Source organism: Lynx canadensis, chromosome D4 (assembly GCF_007474595.2).
Source record: "Lynx canadensis isolate LIC74 chromosome D4, mLynCan4.pri.v2, whole genome shotgun sequence".
Lineage (NCBI taxonomy): Eukaryota > Metazoa > Chordata > Mammalia > Carnivora > Felidae > Lynx > Lynx canadensis.
This window is the reverse complement of record NC_044315.2, coordinates 82647298-82661570: the sequence shown is the minus strand read 5'-3', so window position 1 is coordinate 82661570 and position 14273 is coordinate 82647298. Positions and strand designations below refer to the sequence as shown.

Here is a 14273-nt window from a genome sequence, read left to right as displayed (position 1 = left end):
CAGGCCTGTTTGTTTCTGTCTTTTGTTTTAACTTGTAGCATTTTATTGTCTTAAATGACAGCAGGTGAGTATATGTCAGACGGTACATTTCGTGTGCAAACTCTGATAGTGACTCTCAGTTATGCTTCCCCATGAGCCACAGTTATATGTTAAGATTTTTATTTTTTTTACCACTTTGATTCGGTCATGTGTCTCAGTGAGACCCAGAATAGGAGCAAACACCTGCTTTCCCTTCACCCAGGACATACTGTCCGCAAAGTGGGGGTCAGGGAGCGGCGGCCTCGTGCCACCAGCCTCCTGTTCCTTGTCTCCCGTCTCGCACTGAGGCCTCACTTGCTGAGCTGCCTCAGCCTCAGGCAGTGTCATGGTCACGTAACAAAAGGGATGCACTCTCTTCGTGCTTCCTGTGAACGACTTCCTTGAGGTCCTCTAAAGCCCTTAGTTAAAGCACATTCTCTGGGTCTGCCTCCTGGTCTCCAAGCGAGGCAGCTCTCGTTCTGTGTCCTGACCTCAGGCCCAGCCAAACCAGTCACGTTTAGGGCTGATTTGAGCGCCCGTATAATTCAAGAAAAATTTGGCTGTCTTCCCATCCTTAGAAGGAGAATGGGATAACTGGCCCGCTCCTTCCCCTGTGTTGCTGGGAACTGACAGACGTGCGGTGTCTCCACTTTTAAAACGATCTCGTTATCGTCGTGTATGTGTCGAGAATCCGAAGGCTGTTGGATCTTGGTAGGCATTGCTGGATATATGATCTGGGCACAAGTTGCTCCTCAGAAGAAGTTTATGGTTGTACTTTGCACTTGGCTCTAAAAGGCATTGGGTTTAAGGACGGAAGCCCTGGAGTTCAAAGCCTGGCTGTGTACTTCCAAGCGGTACGACCTTGAACAAGCCACTTAATCTCTTTAAACTTCAGTGTCTTCACCTGTGAAATGAGGATTAGGCTACCTATCATTCTGCATCCCCAGATGGTTATAAGGATCAAATAAGCCATAAAACGTTTCATAGGGAAGGTGAAACTTGACCTGGGTCTGATGGTTTAGGTTTGGAAAAAGAAAGAGCCTCCGTTGGTGAGGTGGCTGTGGAGTTAACTGAGCGAGCAAAGGCTTGGAGGCAGTACCCCTCACGGACACTTTGTCTGGGGCCGTGAGTTTGGGTAAGGAGAGGGGGCTGCAGGAGAGAGGTTGGAGCCAAATTTGACAGAGCCTGGGATGCTAGACTAGAAGTGTAAACTTCACCCCATAGGGAATGTTAGTTTTTCAGCACAGATATGTTTGAACAGTAAATACAGGAAGCAGGACCAGGAGACCGTCAGGGGGACTCAGAAGAGAGCCCTCTGGTGGTGACACCGGGAAGAGGTACCATGAAGAAGAAATGTCTAGATGGGTCTACAAAGGTAAAAAATAAAGGGCAAAGATAAAAAATTATGGGGCAAGAAACGTCAAAATGCTTCCCAAGACTTCTGGGAGAAGATGATGATGCCCATAAGTAGAAAAAGAAAAAACTTAATGCAAAGGTGTTCCCAGTAGCTGTATTTATCATGGTAAAATCATAAACAGACTAAGTGTTCCGAATAGGCAACTGGTTAAATAAATTTAAAAATATCCATCTGCTAGAATATTACATAGTCGCTAAAAGTAGCGTTTTGAGGATAGGATAACGAGTTTGGTTGTAAACATGGTACCTTTCGTGGAGTCTCAGCTGCCATTCGATCGTAAAATGCACCCTTACTTTAGGTACCATTACGAAACAGGAAAGGGTGCTGCCGATGACAATTGGATGCCATCAGTTGTAAGACACATCCAGATTCCAGAGATGTGTGTGTCTGTGTGAAGAAATCTGCGTCCTAGAATCAGTGAGATAGGGCAGATTTGTCGTGCTTTCTGTCCCATTCATCTGCTCCCAAAGAGGTTTTTTCTGGAAGGCCGGGAGGGAAGCCAGAGGGCCTAAAATTTTCTGGCCAAGAATCATCACCATGTTACCTGGATGGTTTTTGAACCATAGATTTAATTCTAGGCAGTTCCTCACATCCGAAAGATGGGATAACAACACTTTCAATGCAAGATTGTTTGGTGGATTAATTAAAATATTGACTGCAAAGCACATGTGAGCCCAAGAAGGGATGACGGATAGGGAGCACTGGCCACATGGGGGTGGCGTGGGGAATGGTGCCTTGGGTGGCAGTCAGCACAGTGCTGAGAGGGAGGTTAGGATGACCTCCCCGGGGCCACTTGTCTTTTAGTTGTTTCTCTGGTTATAAAAATAGCACCTGTTCTTGGTTTAAAAAAAAAAAAAAAAAAAGTTTAACAGAGAACTAGAAATGAGAAAACACCCGTGATCCCATCATCTGGAATTAAGACATGTCAGCATGTTTCTACCTAGGCTTTAGGGTTTGGGGGTCCTTTTTGTTTCATTCTGATTGTTTTTTTGGTTTTTCACTTTCAGACAGTTGAGATATTCCTGGCAAGGCTGTCCAGTTCCCAGTTAATTTGGTTATGCCTTTAGTATATTGCAAGCATTTTTTCACATTATATAAAAACTCTTCTTAAACATCATTTGTAATGGTGGCACATATCTCATCAGATGACCCCAGTGGTTCTCAACCCTGGTGTGGATCAGAATCACCTGTGGGGCTCTTTAAAAAGGCAAGTGTCTGAGGTTTGTGTCAAGTTCCCACAGGCTGCCATCCGTTCCGAGGCCCACCACATTATCCTAACGCTGGTTCTTTCGATCGTCGGTAACCTTTCACCATTTTAAATCACACTGTGATGAACATCTTTATATAAATCTTCGTGCACGGGCTGAATCATTTCCTCAGGCAGAATCCCTGACGTGGATTCACTCGGTCAAAGGACCGGGGTACACTGAAGCCTTTGATACATAAGGGGAGGGGAGAAAGCTGGTGGCCAGAAGCAGGCGGTAGCCTGGAGGGGAGAGCCTCTGAGGCAGACTGCAGCACAGGGCCCAAGCAGCAGCCTTGTGTGCGGAGAACATTCCATGGCTGATGGCAGAGGAGAGCCCGCGGGACGGAGGGCACAGCCAGCTGCTGGGAGCTCCTGTGGCTTGTCTGCTATGGCCACTTTGTCGCATGCCCACGGTGACCACCACGCTGCTACGGTGTGGCGGCCTCCCACCCTGGGCCGACCCGCGTAGTCGTGGGACTTGGGTCACCGCAAAGTCACAGCGTTTGGGTTTTCTAAAACACGAGACATGACAGACTAGACTTGTGCTCCTTTCTACTCTGCTTGGCGGCCAGCTCCTGCTGTGCCCCTTGGTGCCCCTCTGGCTTCGGGAGGAGGGCGAGCCCCAGGCTGAGGGGCCCAGAGCTCACTGGAGACTTTTAACTCTTTGGCCTTTTTTTTTTTTTTTTTTTTGTCTCTCCTACTGGAAAAATTTCAAAATGCAGCTGGCTGGGGAATCTCGAGCTTCGTTTTCTTTCCCCTGCCCGGAAGGGAAGAGGGAGGCAGCCCCCTGCTGAGGCCGGCCACATGCCAGAGCTAGGCTGCTCCCGTCCATGCCTTCTGCCGTGTGCTTGTGCCCGGCCAGGAGGGCCTGCGTTGGCTCCCTGGCGGTGTCTCTTCAGGGCCCCCGTGAAGTCTTTCTCCCAAGGGTCAGAGACTGAGACACCAAGGGTGTCCAGTTAGAGCCAAGTCTACCTGCTCGGCGGCCTCCCACGAGGCTGGAGCCCGGTTCATCTCCAAGTCGGTCCACATCTGTGATGTCAACAGTTCCCTACAAATGCCCCCTTACTATCCGTTTTACAGGGCGGGGGTGGGGGGTGGGGGTGCGGGAACAAAGGCCCAGCTGGCCGGTGACTTCCTGGTGAGCAGTAGAGCCAGGAGGCAGCCTCAGGTCGGCCTGACTCCAAAACTCAGGTTCCTTCCACCACACCCTCTTGCCTGTCTTTGTTCTGGTTTCCTCATGCTCCGTGTTAACGACTCTGTCTCTGCATTTCCAGCGCCGGGCCGGGGCATGACACAGTGCAGGCATCAATGAGTATGTTCTGGAATAGCAGGTGGCAGGACGGTTGAAAGAAAGTAAGAAACAGAGAAGTGTATGAGGCCAGGATTGTGCTCAGGGTGTTCAACACAAACCCGCCGCATCCTGCCTTGTCTCTGAGGCTTTGGAGGTTGGTGCTACCTGGCAGAGGGGAGGGTGTCTGCAGATCACGGAACCCATTTTTCAGTCACCCAGAGGATATGAGGCGCAAGGCCCAAGATATTTAACAGTATCGGCCACGCCAACTTGCTCTCTTCCACTTAAAGGACAGAACCACAAGCAGCGAGGTAGCCCCGTTCGGAAAAACCCCCTTTATCCATGTCAAGCGGGCGGCCCAGGCTCCAGCTCATTTATTTAGGCCTTTCTTGCTCTCTGACACGCCTCCTAGCAGTTGCCAGGCAACTCTGGGAGGAGCAGTGTGTGTTAGGGATTAACTAGTTAGGGCTGGGGTCCTTTTTGGCAAGAAGGGGATGAAAGACAAATGATTTTAATTGCTGGCCCAAGGATCCTTTCTGGATCCTGGTGGAAGATTGCAACTTTTCAAGGATAGGTGATAGCAGTGTGGTTCTTGAATTTGCCTCGAACGAATGAGGCAACGAATTTTAAGACTCTTACTTTTGCCACACTCCTTTGTTCAAAATTATATCATCGCGAAATCTGAACGAGACTAACCCTCCCTGTGGAAGACGAACCACAGTGGCCTCAGTTTTAAAGAACTTTCCAACAGAGAATTGGGTGCTTTCATTTCATCCCTTTTCCTGTTCAGAGTTTCTCGCAGCTCACACGTGGAGTCATCTTAAGGCAGTGCATTTGAAAGTAGCCGTTCCCCCCTCCGGCCCGCTGCGCGTCTTGGTAAATGTTAGAGAGCAAAACTGACGCCTCCTGTTCTGGGCCGGTCATCTGCCGAAAGGCCGGTATAGATGGAGCGCCATGAGAGTTGTTGACTCGGCAAGCCGGTGCGGCTCTCTCTGGGCCAGCCTGCCAGCCAGAGCCCCCCCGCACCCCCTCCCCATGAATGGAGCACAGCCCCTGCCCTCAGGGAGCCGGCGCTGGGGTGGAGGCGGTGAACCGAGCGAGCATCACTGTTGTATGTTCTGCAGGAGGCCATGCGGGCGGCATCCTGCTCACTTCGTCTAGCCCAAGAGGCCCAGCTTCCAGATCAGCTGTGGGTATGCTGGCATCATCCACCTTACAGCCCCTGATTTTGCACGTGATTCTGCTGAGTCATATTTATCCACCTAAAAAACCCCTTAAAGACGGAGAAGTTAAGATGAAAGCAGATTGATAGCCTGGCTTTCAAGCATGAGCGGGTGAGGCTGTGTCGGAACGGGTCGGAAAAACACCACGTATATCTGTGTCCTGGTTGAGTGACACCATTGATCTCCTGGTTTCGAAAAAGCGCAACTGTGTGTGTGTGTTTATTTTCAGCGTGCCAGAAAATAGAAGAATGTTTAGACACCGGAAAAATTAAAACATCACGACCGTCCCACTGAACTAGCCCAACTACCTCAACCACCTTTCGTAATATTCTCTTAAATTATTTTTTCATTTTGCAAAGCGTCTACATAGCTGCTGTCAAATCTAAGTGAGAAGTCTGTTTCCCTTCCGTTTAACATCACCTCCCACGCATTTCTGGATAGCTGCAGAGCATTCCCTCAGGTATAGCTACCATAATTTCTGGAACTACTCACATCGGACCTCTAGGTCGTTTCCAGTCTTGTAGCGCTATAGTTAATACTGCGCCGAACATCTTTGTGAATAAAGCTCTGAAACACCATTTCGAGGGCTCCCGAGTAGAAGAAATACAAGTGAGATGCAGGGACCTGATGGGGTGCCAGTGGGTCACCACGTGGGAAGGAGCAGATTTGCACTGACCCCGTCTAACAGCTTGGGGCGGGGGGGGGGGGGGGGGCATGAAGAGCGCTTTGTGGTGTGAGCGGCCTGCTCTCCACATAGGCGAGCGGGGGGCACCCAGAACATATATAAGGGTGTTACTAAGTTATGCCTCCATCTTGTGCTAAAAAAAGGTTTGAGGACCCTTCAAAACAATGTGTACTGCAAGACAAGAGTCAGGATGTGAGGGAAGCGGGGGTGGTGGGGGGAGGAGAAAGCCCGGAAGAGGCCGGTGTGTGCGCCTCTGTGCTGACTCTCAGATTCTCCACACAGCTTGGGAGTATAGGGCTGGATGTGGAACCCATGTCTGTCTTCCAAGCCCATGCTTTTCTCTTTTCTTCCTTTTTTTTTTTTTTTTTTGGTGGTAAAACGTAACATAAATTTTTTAACTTTAACCATCGCTAATGCCATTCGGTGGCGGTAGGGACAGTCCCAATACCGTACAACCACCATCACTATGTGTTTACAACATTTTTCATTACCCCAAACAGGAACTCTGAGCCCTGGAAGCAATAGCTCCCCATTCCCCCAAACCACCAGCCCTCGCTAACCTCTCGTCTACTTTTTATGAATTTCCCTATTCTAGATACATCATGTAAGTGAAATTAGATCGTATTTGTCCTCCTGTGTATGGCTTATTTCACTCAGCGTAACATTTTCAGGGTTCGTCCACGTTGTAACGCGTGTCAGCCCTTCATCCCTTTTTAAGGCTAAGTGATATTCCACCGTATATATGTACATAGCCCATTTTGCTTATCCATCCTTCTGTTGATAGACACTTGGGTGGCTACCACCTTTTGGCTATGGTGAATACTGCTGTGAACATTCCTGTGCATCTATCTGCGGGCGCCCCTGTTTTCAGTTCTTCTGGGTATATACCTAGGAGTGGAATTGTTGGGTCATATGGTAATTTTATTTTTGAGGAGCCACCAAATTGTTTTCCACACAGAGCCCATGCTGTCTTTAAGCAGACAGTGGTGTGTTTGTGAAGCATGGATATGTACCCATGAATATTCTGTAGGAAAAGTTGGTGAAAGATTTTATTTTTCCAGTTTATTTTAGGCAAGCAGATAGGGAATTAAAGCCAAAACCTACAGTCCTGAGCTACACAGATGCATTGACGAGAGGAACCTTGAGTGGACTAGAGAAGGGGCTAGTGACTTACTGGTCACCGTTTTTTCTCCGTGTAGTGTTCATCCCAGGTCGAGGTCACAACCCTGGGAATGAAGCAGGGAGAGGAGAGGTGTGACCACCTCCGGGACCCCAGGGACCACCACCGTAGCTCCGTGGGTCTGAGCAGCTGAGGAGGCAGAGTGGGATGGACAGAAGATGTCTTGAGCCACCTGGGTTTTTGTCCTGGCTCTGTCATCTGCCAGAAGATGACCTTGGAAACCACTGAACTTCTCTGAGCCTCAGTTTTCTCATCTGTAAAATGCAAATAATGCCTACCTTACAGGACTGCTGAGAAAAACAGCAGTAATGTATGTCAAGCACAGCACAGTGTTTCTGCTGACAGTAGATATTAACTAAATGATAGTGACGACCATTCCTGGGTCAAGGGAGTACAGGAGGAAGAGGAGAATGCCATCTTCTGGAACAGTGGGGTCCATTCTTGCTTAAGTGTCAGATTACCTGAAACCAGTCACAACACAGTGAGATCCTGACCCATTTATTCCTGTCTTTTGAAGTAACTGAAAGTTTGGCTTTTATCTCAAATGCTGCATAAAGGATGTGTAAGAAGACACATAATATCAAATAAATACTGAAGGAAATAATTATTAATGGTATTGCTCACCGGCACTTACAGGCAAATACGGGGGTGGTAGGTACCAAGGGTTCAAAATTAAGAAATACATTAGAGTTGATTTTCTTTAAATGTGCAAGAGAAAATATAGTTAATATTTTTTCTGTTTCATTCAAACGTTTCTTGCCTCTTGGGAGAAGATGACCATCATTCGATATTGGCCCCAATCTCCACGGTCCACCTCCCAGGGCGGGGACCCCTATGTTGCTGGCATCTTGAAGCCACACCACAAATGCTCACTGGCCTGAGAGCCATTGCTCTAGACTGCCCAAGGACAACGTAGGTCCTTACGTTAAAGAAGATGAGAACTGGAAGGAAATCCTCTTAAACACGATGACCGAGCTTATCTGAATGAGTTCGAAAAGCATCACTGAATATAACCAAAATGAAATTCCTGTATGTCCTAAAATACTTGAAAAAATAAACCACAGCGAGTGTATCTTAGACCATCCAGGAGGAGTTCTGTGCTTCCACTTGATCTCCTATCATAATCCTGGCTCCTTTCTTACTTTGTTCCTATAGGACGGGACCACATTTTGTACTCCTTGGGGTCCCTCACATAGTCTGATATTTAGCAGGTGCTCATTAAATATTTGTTGAATGTGTAGATGGACAAATGAATGAATGGTACCTGCTTTCCCATGCTGTGCATCGGAAAGACTAGTGGTCATATTCCAGAGTTACATAATAGAGATACTTGGTTTAAAAAGCAACACAAAACGCAGCTCCATTAGAGTGTGAGAAGAAGAATGTGATACAAACACCATATTGTGAATGTATAAATGTAAAACAAAGGCACAACCCAGCAGCTACCTGGTAGCTAACCACAGGCAGTTAGGGTCTGCAGAAGATCCCCCTGCATGAAATCGCCACGTGCAGTAAATGCTCAGTTCGAGAGGTGAGTGTGTTAATGGAATAAACACAGTTTTCAATACTGTATCTTTGCGGAAGCAGCAGCAAAGAGAAGTGGTTGCTATTATTGGAGTTTTAAGTCAAATGATCTCACTTTAGGGTCTTTTACTTTTTTATGGAGACACTGAAAAGGAAACCTTTCTGATCCATTTCCAAGCAGTGATAACATTTGACAATTTAGAGCCTGCAACAGTGAGCTGTGGCTCCATGAACTAGGCAGACTGTGAGCTTAAGAACAGGATTCTGTCTTATTCTTTCTTCTACCCCTGGCACACAGTAGTGGCTCAGTAACCTAAGACAGAGTGATGGTGGATTTGTTCTCTGGAGGACGTTATGGTGTTTGTGATGATTAGAAGATAACATTGTGGATTTATTTCCCTCTCCCCACCTCCCAGACATGCATCCACGCTAACTTTCTGTGGCATGTGGGTATTCTCAGAAATACCCGGCTGTATCACATTCAGTCTTGTATTGCCCTTTCACAAAGAAATAGAAACCTCTGGAAGGCAGCAGAGTGTCATGATTACTCGTGTATCCCTGGCACAGAGCCTGATACACAGAAGGGGCTTAATAATTATCTGTGGAGGGAGTGACATTATAATAGTCCTTACCTATAATGTCCTTAGTTGTTTGGGAGCTGAAACATAGCTTTGTTAAGTAAATCATTAAGACCTGAAGTCTTAAAAGAAAACAGTATAAAGCATTTGTTATATGCTAGACTGTCCGTTATTTGATTTTTACAGCCCCCATATGGAGAGAGTGTCCCCATTTTACTGATAAGAAACCAAGGCTAAGAAAGGTCATGTCACTTTTTCAAGAAGTGGCAGAGCCAGGATTCGGACCGTCCATCTGTCTGATTCTAGCAACCGTGCTCTTTCCTCTGACCACTTGCCGCAACGGTGATTACCATATGGTCCATGTTACGTACAGTTTGAGGGCATTTCAGAAGCAAACTGAGCTGGTTCCCTCTTAGGAGTCAATGTCTCCAATCTGTGCAAATGTTTCTTGAAAAATACAGGTTAAACTAACACCATTTATAAATTCTTTTGCGAAGGGGAAATGTCAAAATTTTAGACGTCTTTTAAAAAAACATTCCTTTAATAGATAATTTTAATTGCCTAATATTTTGTTGTTTAAATATTTGATACTTGTGGTGATAATTGGATGAAAAAGTAAAACATTTGAAAGGGCAGCCCGCCCTCCTCTTTTCCTGGGCTGACACCTAGTGGTGAGTTTTGTCATGGCAGTGTTAATCCGGGTGCTGAACTTTCTTGATAGTCCGTTGATTTTAGGATTTTTAAAAAATCAGTTATTTACATCATAAAAGTAGCTGCATTCATATAAATTTAACTTATGAGGGAGCATCATAACAATGGAACTTTTATTTGATTTAATGTGAGATTTAATTATAAATCCAGCCTTGCTAGCTGAAAATGATACAAGTATTTAAAATCTTGGTGTAGTGGGGGTGCCTAGCTAGTTCAGTTGGTAGAGCATTGCAGCCCTTAATCTCAGGTTTGTGAGTTTGAGCCCCACACTGGGCATAGAGATAAATTAAGTAAATAAAAAAAGAAATATAAATTCTTGGGACAAACAACGCTTCCCTGCCCCCCCACAAACTTGGCCAGTAACCACCCTGCCCTGGGCACTGGCTCGCACACACCGTGCCTAAGACTCGATCGCTGTGCTTAAAGACAGTGCGGGGCAGAGAGAGAGTTGCATTGAGGCGTGGTAACTGCGACGGTAGAATGTCGTATGAGGTGGTAGGCACCCGAATGCAAGGCGAATCGCTCCGCCCGGGTGCAAAGGGGAAGTTTCCGAGGAACGGACGCATGTATGTGGCACTACGAGAGGAGGAGCAGTTAGTTCCCCAGGAGCAGGGCAGAGAGTAGGTCACGCAAAGGCGAGGAGCTTTGGAACTCCACGGCATGGTTGAGTGCTGAGGACTGTCACCTGACTGGAGCATGGACAGGAGAGTTAACCCAGGGTAAAGTGGAGAAGGGGTCAGGTCCAGTCCATGAAAGACCTAGATGGTCACAAAAGAGCCTTTGCACCAATACCATAGACCAGCATTTCTAGAACAATGTTCCTGGAAATATTAGATCCACAAGATATTATGTTTTCTGATCACATAAAATTTGGGATTGTCGCACAACGCATACTGTAACTCTTTTTTTTTTCTTTAAGATATTTGCTATGCACGTTACTGAAGCCTTGCTGTAAAGAAATCTGGTTAACTTTGTTTAACCTAGCATTTTTCCAAAACCCTTTCCCCGACCAAAATACCTATTAGCATTCCACGCATCTACTATCCTCACCACAGTTTGGGAAACACTTCTGTAGCTAATGATTGGTGATGAATTTTTCTCACTCTGAGGTCATGGAATTAGGATGCCAACTGTGGTCATTTTGCCCCTGTCTCTTTGCTGTGAACCTCAGAGAAAAGCGTGCTCCTTTTCCAAAGCATTTTTTGTCTGGCCAGACAGAGGTTTGTGGCCAACATGTGGCCTTGAGACATAGAGCCCAGCCATCACTAGACTCTCTCAGTTCAGGATCACAGGCTGCCAGCTGGTCCCCTCAGTCCAGCACCTCGATCAGGGTGTGAGTCAAGATCTATCCAGGACGACAAAAACCCCTTCAGATGTTTACAAGAGGGAAAATAATTCAAAGGAATGGTCATCCAGCTGATAGAGGAGATGAGACTCAGGGCAGGGAGGTAATCCAGAGATCAGCAACAACGGAGGTGGTGTACCTGAGTTCCAGCGTGAGGGTCAGGGTCACCGGACTAAAGCTGGACCCTCTGGGTGTGTGCACTGGGCGCCTGAGTCAGAGAGGAGGCGAACCACTGCTGGATGACCCACCCAGGCAGAGAGAGAGGAGAAAAGCTCAGCTTCTCCCTCCTGTCCTCCTCCCCCTCCTCATCACTCCTCACAGGCCCTCTCATGGGCCCAACCGGGCAGGAAGCCAGCCGACCTGGGCGCCCGGGTATCAGCCTTCCTTCTTCTACACAGAACCGAAGAGCGGAGAGTTGGTCCGAGGTCAGACAGGGAGCAACCAGAACCCAGATAATCTATGTAGTAGCACGCTCCCCACCCCCACCCCTGGCAAATAATGTACAACCTGGTAAAGTTAAAAACCCCTGATTTCTAGTTGGACTTGATGCCAACCTGGACCCTGCCTCTTCTCAGCTGTGCGACTCTGGGCCAATTATTCTGCCCCTCTGAACCTTAGTTCTTCAGTTGTGAAATAGGAAGAAGAATCTCCACTGAAACGATACCTTCACAGGGCCTCCTTGAATATTCGTGGCCGGTTCCTGTTTTATGATGAAATACGAACAAGGTATTTACAGCTTTTCGAGCTTAGCGTGAAACTAACGGGAGTGTTTTGCAAGTCATGTATGTCGGTTGACCACTCTGAACTTCAGTGAATTGGCTGAAGTTTTATTAGCTAGCAGTCATTACCTAGTAGGTGTTTTATTTCTTATCTTAATGTATTCACATCCCGGGGACATTGGGGGGAAGCTTGAAAAATGTGCCCTGGAACGTTCACGTGCTGGAGGGGTTCTCTGCGTGTATTATTGTTACCAGTTCAGTACGAGCTAAAGAAAATTGAGATTCCAGGAGAAGGACCACTGAAGAGATGTTGCACCTTGGGAATCACTTCCTTCTTGAACCACAGATTTTTTATTTTGTGAGCAGAAAAATGCTATCCTCATAAAACTATTTAAAAAATGTTTTTAAGCATTTATTTATTTTTGAGAGAGAGAGAACACGCAGGGGAGGGGCAGAGAGAGAGGGAGACCCAGAATCCGAAGCAGGCTCCAGGCTCTGAGCTGTCAGCACAGAGCCCGATGCGGAGCTCGAACTCACGAACCGTGAGGTCATGACCTGAACCAATGTCGGACACAACCGACTGAGCCCCCCAGGCGCCCCTATAATTACTTTAAGAATTAAATGAGATGGCACATGTAAAGTACTTGTTCTCTGCCCTCCGCAACAAACTGTGGAGGCAGCTTCCACTTTATCCAGCGAATGTCCAATTCACCAGCAGCCACATTGCACGTTGGTGTGGCAGGATTTGGGGGAAGCCTTAATGGGAGATTATTTGTGTTTGGTTTGCTGTCCCTGTTAGTGATGTGACCTGGCAGGCCTCCGCTCCCGCTCTTCTCGTCGGTCACAGCTCACTGGCATTATTCATAAGCCATTTGCTTAAGACTTTCTTTGCCCATATTCCCACTGTGATGCATTTTTAGTCTCCTCTTCTCCTCCTTTCAAAATGGTCTGTAGGTTTTGAGACTGTCCTGAGCAAGTCATTTGTCAGCTTAAAAGGTCATTATCCTTTGAAGGGGAACTTTTATCCTGAGTTCATTAGTTTTATCCTCGTTTGATGAGTGTTAAGCAAAAAAAAAAAAAGTGGGGGGGGAAGCCCATCTATTGAACACGTGCTTCTTGCCTTTTATTTTTATCTTCTTGGTTAAACGTGTATGGTATTATCCCCAAATTGATAGCTAAGGAACTTAAAGCAGAGAGACTTGAAATAATTTACATCAGCAACTTGGAACAAACATTACCGAGACCCTACTCTCCCAGACGCATTCTAGATGCTTGGAGATAGAGCAGTGAACAAAATAAAGTCCCAGCCCCTGAATCCCTTATATTCTAGGCAGACACAGGAAACAAAGATGAAAGTGTGTAATGTGTCGGGTGGCAATAAGTGTGCATAAAAGGAAAGCCGTGGAAGGGGATAGAGAGCCCCGGATGAGGTAGATGCTATAATAAGAGAGAGAGAGCTGGATTGGGGGCCAGGTCTGTCTGCCTGTAGAACTCATGTTTTTGCCACTGGTCCCAGTCTGCTGCTGGTCCTCTTTGGTGATGGCTTCAGTGAAGCACCATAAACTCGGACATTTTGCTTCTCAGTCTGGACTTGACAATTCAGTGTTTCGGGGCGGTGACATTGCATTCCAAGGGTACAAAAGACATTTTTGCTGCACTCCCTGCTGTCAGCCGCATGTAGCCTTTTCCTTCATCTCTCTGGTTTCCCAAACACATTTCATCTTGGTGCAGAAAGCATCTTGCCAGCTTGGACTCAAGCCCTAGTTCTGAGCAGACCAGTCTGTCCTAGAGGAGGGTCCCTGTGACTGCTGGCTCAAAGGAACTCATTGCCTCTTTTCTCTCTACTTCCAAAAAGTGATGTCACAGGTAGTAGCTTATGTAGTCTTAATTTCTGTTTCCTGATCTTTAGTATTCAGTAAGGCAGTTGAATTCCATGAGTAGGTACTGGGCAGCAAGAGATGGACCAAGTATGGAACCTGCCCACAGGATTCAGCTGGACCTGGGTTCCACTTTTCTATTTATGTAACTTTGAACAAGTTAATTAAGCCCTCTGTGCTTCAGTTTCCTCGTCTGTAAAAGGGCAGAACAAATGTTATTTGCCCCAGAGGATTAGAAGATTCAGTGAAGTAATACAGCATGGTGCCTGGCATATGAAAGGAACTTCATATTAGTTGGGCTTTTTAAAAAGTAAACTATATTTCAGAACAGTTTTATGTTCACAGAAAAATTAAGTGGAAGGTATTGAGGTTTCCCAAATCCCTCCTGTTCCCACGCATGCATAGCCTCCTCCATTAATAATACTCATTTTTATATAAAAATAACTCTTTAATTTATAG

General features: G+C 46.6%; 1 protein-coding gene across 7 annotated transcripts in view; it reads left to right on the top strand.

Moving 5' to 3' along the window:
- Positions 1 to 14273, top strand: part of DENND1A (DENN domain containing 1A) — a 512100-nt gene that overhangs the window by 358855 nt on the left and 138972 nt on the right. The gene's annotated exons all lie outside the window — the stretch shown is intronic.